This window comes from Rhinopithecus bieti, unplaced genomic scaffold (assembly GCF_001698545.2).
Source record: "Rhinopithecus bieti isolate Rb0 unplaced genomic scaffold, ASM169854v2 scaffold_12003, whole genome shotgun sequence".
NCBI lineage: Eukaryota > Metazoa > Chordata > Mammalia > Primates > Cercopithecidae > Rhinopithecus > Rhinopithecus bieti.
In genome coordinates, this window is record NW_016807365.1 from 176,945 (window position 1) to 186,559 (window position 9,615).

Sequence of the window (9,615 nt, forward strand, 5' to 3'; positions counted from 1 at the left end):
ATGGTAGGGCTGAGGAAACACTAACATGAAGTTGTTGCTTTCTTCTGCCTGGTTGTTGATGGCCAATTATCTAAGTCCTGTGCTACAAGGGTCCCATCGCCATAATTCTACCATAGGTAATGTGCTAATTTTTGTAAACTTAGTGCTAGTGCAAATTAGTATTTCATGACTACTTTTTGACCCTAAGGGTGAGATAATCTGGTGGTAATTAAATGACCTCTTGAACCCTGCTGTGGCGTTACTATCATGGCTACAGGGTATGGTAAGAATGTTTCTAGAATACTGGTTCTCAACTGGTGGTGATTTTTGTCTCCACTGAAGGGACACTTGGCAATGTCAGGGGACACCTTGGTTATAATAAGAGGGGCTGTTACTGGATCTGAATGGAGGCCAGGAATGCTGCTAAACATCCTATAATAGCATATCATGACAAAAAGAAAATTATGTTCTGGCCCAAAATGTCAATAGTGCAGAGATTAATAAACCTTTTTTAGAAAATGTCTCACCTAGAAAGAAGAGAGCATTTAAAATTGTGGGAAGGAGGGTAAGCTGCATACTCTCTTGAAAGTGAGTCTTCATGGGAGAAATATTACCCAGTTTACTTTATTTTATTTGGTGCTTCTTGGTAGTCTTATCTTTGTAACTCTCCCTGTATCTGCCAACAAGCTAAATCTACCTCAGAAGATCAAATAGCTATTGCAGTTTGTATCAGCAACATTGCTTTGCCTATTAGAGCTGTAGTGCCTCCCAATGAAATTGACGGTCAACAACGGATCTGAGGCACAAGGCTGAGCAAGTCATGCAGCTGACTTTGCCAGAGATAATTGGAAGCCACTTGAAAATAATGCTGCAGGTTCAGGTAAGCCTTGCTTTAGCTCTCATATTGTAGCTGTGAATGTCTGTGTAGCTAAAACATTGCCATCAAGAGACAGCCCGCTGTTTTTATTGTTTTTCTTTTTTACACATGGCCATCACAGTTTACCTCAGAAAGACATGATCTTTACCTTGGCAGTAGTATCCTTACAATCTTTTCCTTCAGCAAAATCAGTAAATAACATCTCAGCCAGCCCCATTAGAAATTATACAGAATTGCTGAAAGAAGAGATAGTTTGCTTAGAGGGCACCTTTTGGGATCAATGAAGAGACCAGAAAGGTCAGCATTAAGTTCAAGCTGCTCTACTCCAAGGTGCCTTCCAGGAAAAGAAGTTGATTTCCTATAAACCTCCATTTCATGTGATCAGCTATAGGACATGCAATATAGCCACCTGGTCACATCAATGCTCTGCTATGTTGAATTGCTATTTTATCCAAGCCCTGATTACACTAGGCAAGAGATCAGGTCTTTCCTAATCATTCAATTTATAAACATCAGAGACATATGAAAATATAAGGAGAAATAAAGAGTCCAATAACATAAAAGAGCTCCAACTACACTATGAAAGCTGAAGAGAAAGCAGTTACAAGTGGTTGAAGGTAGAGACTGAAGTAACATTAGGATCTGGGATTAAATTTGAGACGTAATTACTAAGCAAAAAGGGTTGGGAATTTAAATGAAAAGAAATTTAAGGAACAGGATTACACATTTAGGTAAACACATGCACAAAAATTTTATATCAAAATTTACAAAGGAAAATCTGTAGTAATCTCCTAAATGTGCTGAAGGACAGTGGATATCTTAAAGAAACATTACTCTCAGAATCTAACACACAGTGTAGTGAGTCCATATCACATGCCAGCACAGTACTTAACACTTCACAGTAGAAGCTCTCTTCATAAGTAAAATAAGGACACATATGCATTTATGCATGCAGATAAAAATTAATTTAAACAAACTACAATTTTTTAAAAAACCCTACATCATAAAAATTATATTTAAAACTAGATCACTTATTCACCACTTTTGGATATATTACTAAAATATTTCATTCAATATGGGTCTGCTAATTAGATTTTCCCTTGTTTTTTCCCCAGGTCAGTCGTATCCATAAGTCACCTTCCTTGATGGCCATTTTTAATCTCTATAAAATGATTAAGAATGGAAAGTCATTTGGGAATTGCTATGAGAAAAGTCTCCTTCAAGTTTATATACATATTCTCAATGTTTTATAATTGTCTTTTTTATTTAATTCAATAGATAATCTTTATTTGGAAATTATCTTTATTAAATCTTTCACAGCATTCAAAGAAACATTTATCTGGTCTTTTTTATAATACATATTTTATCGATTTGTACTGTTGTGCTAGATTTATTATGTTGATATCCCAATTTCCACCAATCCCTACATTCCTGCCTTACACAATGCAATCCTGTAGAGGTTTCCCACTCTAATTCTGGATTCAACCATGTATTTTCCTTTGTCATATGACATATAAGCAGTTGTGACAGGCAAAACTAAAAAATAAAAATTGAAGTGCTTCCAAGATTTGCCTGCACCACCTCTGCATACCTCTGCAATGGTTGTGGAAACATGCCTAAAGTTAGCCTGATAGAAAATGGAAGACACATGGACACATTGTCTCTGTAGTACACGTCGAGGTCTTTCTAAGTAATCTGACAAACAGCTGACCTCTACATATGTGATGTAAGCCAACAGTCTTTACAGAACTGCCTGGCCAAACCAGAGCTGATTACAGAAACATGAATGAGCTCAGCCAGATTTAGCCAAGAGCAGCCCAATTCAGCTGAACCCTAGTGAACCATGAAACGAATAAACCTTGATTGTTAAATACCACGAGGTTGCAAGGTGGTTTTTCACCCATCATTAATGTGGTCCTATACAGTTGATGAAGAGTTTAGTGCCAAAAGCAAATGGCAATTAAAATAAACAAATAAAACCTAAAAAATTGCATAAACATTATGCCTGAGTAGTACCCAAAAGCAAGAAAAAATGGTGAAGTAGAAGGAAAAATGTGAGAAAACTATTCGAAGAGACTATAAAATGACGAATCACATTCTGTGGTGGCTAAATGTTTGTGAAAACTCTAACCTCTGTTAAAGAAAAAATTGCACCTGACAAGATGCCCCAAAATAAGTTGATTTTATTCTGATACTCTTACCACCAATAGGGAAGAGAGCACAGACCAAATAGCCAGAGAGTTGCTAAGAGTTGGGGTGGGGGATAGTGAGCCACCTGTGTTTGCTAATTGTCTTTATCAAAAGAAGTACTCTTTCTTCTATCTTCAAGACAGCAGGTAGTTCTACAACAGGGAGAGAGGAAACCACTGACATCAGGTTTCTACTCTTCCACAAAAACTGGGATATATGGGCTCTACTTTCCTTAATGATTAAATTTCAAAGGATGGCTAGTAGATCACTGAGAGAGACATTCTCGGATTGTCAAACTGGCAAGAAGCTTTATAACAGATTTATATATCAAAGGAACGCAGAAATAATTTTGAATTCCAAATTTGCTAAAATAAATATTGCAAGGTAAAGGAGAACGGGGGTCAAGAGTCAGAAAGATACCTATCTAAAATTTAGTCAAGTGGAGTGGAACATTATGGTTTTCTAGTCACCTGTAGCAACTTCAAAAATACAAAACTACCTAGTAAACTTCACTACCTAAGTAAACAGTTTTCCAAGCAGAATAATATATAGGTTTGCTTTCACAAAATCTCTGTAAGTTTATAAAAGAATGATACAGTCTAAGAAAAAACATGGCCAGTTTATAAGCAGAATTTAGAGGGAATACAGAGATTCAGGGATTTACTAGAATGATAATTAAAACTGTTTCTCTAATTTAGCCTTTAACAATAACAAAATATATCCAACTAAGACATAGCCTCAGACTAACAATAGAACCAAAGGTTTAGATATGACACTTTTTGTTAAGATGGGTGCTGACGAGTTGATGGGTGCAGCACACCAACATGGCACAAGTATACATATGTAACAAACCTGCACGTTATGCACATGTACCCTAGAACTTAAAGTATAATAAAATAAATAAATAAATAAATAAAAAAGACCTTTGAAAGAATTACCACAGTGCCACGTAGGACATTTCAGTTGTATACAATAGGCTCTAGAAATATTAAGCATTTGCTAGAGTTTGGGCAGTGGGTGATTTTTGCATTTATGGTCATCAGAGATATTGGCCTGAAGTTTTGTTTGAAGTTTTGTTTTTGTTGTGTCTCTGCCAGGTTTTGGTATCAGAATGATATCATTCTGATACCAAAACCTAAAACTATAAAAACCTTAGAAGAAAACCTAAGAAATACCACAGGCCCTGGCAAAGACTTAACGCTGAAGACTCCAAAAGCAATTGCAACAAAAACAAAAATTAACAAAAGAGACTTAATTAAATTATAGAGCTTCTATAGAACAAAATACACTCTCAAAAGAGTAAACAGAACCTACAGAATGGAAGAAAATTTTGCAAACTATGCATCCAACAAAGATCTAAAATCCAGAATCTCTAAGGAACTTAAACAAATTAAGCCAAAACCAAACAATCCCATTAAAAATGGGATATGAACAGACACTTCTCAAAAGACATACACACATGGCCAACAAACATATGAGAAACTGCTCAACATCACTAGTCATTAGAGAAATGCAAATCAAAATAACTATAAGATACCATCTGACACCAGTCAGAATGACTTTAAAAAGTTAAAAAATAACAGATGCTCGTAATGTTGTAGAGAAAGGGGAATGCTTATACATTCCTAGTGGAAATGTAAATTAGTTCAGCTACTGTGGAAAATAGTTTGGAGGTATCTCAAAGAACTTAAAACACAAATACTATTTGACCCAGCCATCCTATTACTGGATATATACTCAAAGGATTATAAATTGATTTGTTCTACCATAAAGACACATGCATGCATGCTAATCACAGCACTATTCAAAATAGCAAAGAAGGCCGGGCACGGTGGCTCACACCTGTAATCCCATCACTTTGGGAGGCCGAGGTGCACAGATCACCTGAGGTCGGGAGTTCACAACCAGCCTGACCAACATGGTGAAACCCCATCTCTACTAAAAATACAAAATTACCTAGGCATGGTGGTGCATGCCTATAATCCCAGCTACTAGGGAGGCTGAGGCTGGAGAATTGCTCAAACCCAGAAGGTGAAGGTTGTGCTGAGCTGAGATCATACCATTGCACTCTAGCCTGGGTAACAAAAGCAAACTCTGTATCAAGAAAAAAAAAAAAAAAAAAAAAAAAAAAAAAAAAAAAAGCAAAGAAATGAAATCCACCTAGATCCCCATCAATGGCAGATTGAGTAAAAAGAAAATAGAGTATATATTTACCATGAAATACTATGCAGCCATAAAAAAGATTGAGATCACATTAACGAATGTGGATGGAGCTGGAATATGGATGAGCTGGAGGCCATTATCCTAAGTTAATTAACACGGGAAGAGAAAACCAAATAGTACATATTCTCACACAAGAGTGGAAGCTAAACATTGAGTACACGTGAACACAAAGAAGGGAACAATAGACACCTGGGCCCACTTGAGGGTGGAGAATGGGAGGGGGTGGTGATAGAAAGACTACCTATCAGGTACTATACTCATTACCAGGTGATGAAATAATCTCTACACTAAACCTCAGGACACGCAAATTTCCCATGTAACAAATCTGCACACGTACCCCTGAACCTGAAATAAAAGTTGAAAAAAAAGAAATATTAAGGGTGTTTTCTACAGTATATTACCATGTGAAAATTAGTAGTGATTCAATCTAGAGAAAGAGTCTTGGAAAGAACTCTTGTGTTAACTTTTGTCACATTGATTAGAACTTGAGAGCATTTTTTAATAGTCAAGAATTTTTGAGACTTTGATATAGAAGCACAATGAGTCTATGTTAAGAGACTAAGATTGGTTAAGATTTATGAAAGCTTCTCATCATTTTATGGAAAGACAGTAGATTGAGAAAATTAAGTAAAAGGCATATTTACTAATACTTTTTAAAGAAATAAACAAAGAGGATGATGTTGCAAAGAAACTCCGTTCCAACAAACAGATTCAAGAGTGCTGCAGAACAATGTACAGGGGAATGGAGAAGAACCAGGGCTTAAACAACATTTCCCATCCCATAATGAGAGGAACATGGCAACATTTATCCCACAAGACATTAGAGCTAATGACTGCTAAATGTTTTCAATTCATTCCTCTTTTGCATGATAATTTGTTCTGTATTTATACTATTCCTATTTCATCATTGTCTATTTAGTTCATAACTCTCCACATTGGGGGTGTCACATTCAGACTTGATATAGTTCCTATGATTCTGTACTCTGAGCTTGATTCTACGATTGGATGAGACTATGAGTATCCTGAGTTAGGATCTGCATATTTTGAATGCAGGAAAATAACTGCTGTTAGACCATAAACCATAGTAGTTTGTAAAAGTAGCCCCAGTTCTTCACCTATACCTGTATCCATTCCTTTTGTTGTAAAAACTGTTATTGCTCCCTTATTCTTATTTCTTGGTGGGTTATATAATTTCCTTTGGCCAGTGTGATGTCAGCAGATATGACACAAACAGAGACTTGAAGAAGCACTTGCATACTATTGTTTTCATGTGCAACTCGGCCATAACCATGCCCAAGGTAGCCAGGAGGAAGATGAAAGATAGACATGAGGTAGGGCAATATTGCCCAAATTATGCCATCTGTGGCCATTCTAGACCAGCTGACAGTCAGCCAACCACTGACTTGAGGACAGCTATAAGCCAACTGTTAATTGACTGCAAATGCTTGATTGAGCCAGAAAGCCCAACCAAGTTCAGTCACAGTTAAACCCCACATATACATGAATCAAATGAGAATTTATTATTTTATACCATTAATGTTTTAAGTTGCTCATTATGCAACATTATCATGGCGATAAATAACAGATATAATTATATTCACTCAAGTGTTGTAACTATAATCACAAATACGGTAAGTGTAAACAGATTTTAAAGTAGATGAAATTGACCTATGATAGCTGAATTGAGAGCATTTACTAGAGATTAGCCTATGAAAGGACTGATCATGAGTAAGTAGGATATTGGTTCTATTGTGTAATCTCTTCAATGAAGTAGAAATTGGTTATTGTAGATTCTACCATAGTTTTACCATTTAAAGCTGTAAAGTGTTTATTGAATAAAGGAATAATTTTCACTTTATACAGATAGAGCTGAAGCTTTGAGAGGATAAGTAGTAGGGTTGATGGCAAATCACCATTAGTGAGAAGAACCAGAACCCAAAACCATATATAATTCCACAGTCTATTTTTTAAATAACTATATTATGTTAATTTTCTATTTGATATATTTATTTTCCTCAAGTTATCCACTAACGTTATTTGGTTCAGGACTTTTTGAGAAGGAGGAAAACACATTTTAATTTATTACTGTGAAAAGAAAAGAAGATCTCAGGATCCCAATTTACCATGCCAAAACCAAAAACTTAGGCTGAAAGCTGAGTCATGCAAGAAATTGGCTTTTCTTTCTTCCTAAGCAGATAGCTACAGATAAAAGGCCAGATATATCTGTCTGCAGGTAGCTTACTCTATGTTCACTTTACCTTATATCAAGTGCCAATTTACTGAATGCAAGACAAATACATAATTTACTTCCTGTGTCTGCTCCTTTTCTCTTGCAACAACACATGGACTCAGTACGGGACCATACCTTCCTCTTTCCCTTCCAGCCTGCTTTTCCCCTTTAAATATTGAGGTCCTCAAAATCGTCTTCGAAAAAAGGCAAGGACCAGATTGTTCCTGTAGTTTTTGTGCTCCTTTATTTTTTCCAGGCATGTGCTTAACTTTGGCAAAATAAACTTCTAAGTTGATTGAAACCTGTCCCAGACACAATTTGATTTACATTTAAAAATGACACATACTAAAGTTTTGGTCTATTGGAAAACAAATTTCTCACTTACATGATATTCTTCAAGCAGAGTCACCTCAGATCATCTAGATACTGTGGTTCCAGATCCTGTGTTGGAGTTACTATTCAACAGAAAATTGAGGTAAAAGAAAAGAAAATGGCAAAAAAAGAGAAGAAGTGGAATTGGAGAGTCAGGAATGGCAAAGTTAGAAACAAAACCTACATGAAAACTATGTTTATATGTCTCACCATTAACAGGTAATTGGGCTCAGGTATAATGATTTATCAAGCAATGCCCTGATTTTACTACTTATCATAAAGATATACACAAATGCAACACACAAACACACACCAACAGATATCCACTGAAGTACATAACCCTTATTTAGTAGGAAAATAACAAGTTCTCCATTTATCTTATGCTATTGAACACAGAATTACAATTAAACAAAATATGTTTAGGAAAATTATCTTCCCCTATATTAATACACTTGAAAGCATTTTTACTTACAACCAAAATGTAGATGACTGTTAAATAAAATTGTGCCGCAGTATTAAATTTTATAGCCTTTTCATGTCACTAGAAAAGATGCAAAGTGCTTCTTTGCTTTTAATGAGTTTCATGCTGAATTTTGACAGGTAACAAAAGAAAATGAATATAAAGTAATGTGTGGGTTGTTAGGAATTTGTAAAAATCCAGATTATTTTTTGATCTATTTTAATTCCCACAGCCTTATAAATAATTATACCACATCTTTAGCTTGCCTTCTTTCACAACCTGTAATGTTAATTCATTATCATTTAGAAAATACATTAGTAGTATCCATTTAAATATGAATTTAAATGTGACATCAACATTTATCCACATGTTTGTCACAAATTTCTATTTGATTCACATAGGCCAGTGACTACCTAATATGAATTTGATGACATATTTCAGAAAATATTGTTGAATAAACCCATTTTTTTGAGTACAGGTAGATGGACAGAGAGATAAATACATATATGAAATATACTTTTACCACTACAATTTTGTAAGAAATCACAATTTTCATATAGTCTACATATTTAAAAAAGAAATTCAATATTTTATGATGCATAAAACAGAGCAGTTAATCTGTTGTGTATATGCCTTGGGTATTTGAATATCAGCAAATTAGTAAGACTTCTCTAAATATGTCTCTTTCTTATTTTAATGACTAATAGTTTAGGCACTAGTCAGCTGAACTGTACTTATTTTCAGAATTACAGTGTCAATCTCTTCAGATTCTTTAGAGCTACTGTAAAATACAGTTACACAAGCACAATTTTTTGCTCTCTTTATTAGTGTTTTTTAGTGATAAGATTGATATGTTCTGAAGTTTATCCCTAATAAAGAGAAAGATGCTAAAAGAAGTTGGAGAGAAATATCACAGTTGCCTTGTTCACTTATACGAAGTTACTGCCCAGACTATTAGGGAAAAATATTAATTGGGCAGAACCCTTTACTCACATTAGAAGAAATACCTGCAAAATTTATAGTTTTAAGTATAAAATTAATATTCAGCAAAATATTAAATTAGAGCCAAAGGCAAAATTGGTTGGATGTCAGTATGTTTGTGTCATTTGAATTTTATAAATAGTATAAAATCATAAAATCATTTAAGAAAATAATAGCATATGATGAAATAACAATGTGGTCTTGAATTGTATTTTATAAAAAAATGAAAATTTATGAAACTATAACTGAAACTACTACATCTCAAGAAAACATTCTACTGTTACTCAGGCTAGTAATGCTCCT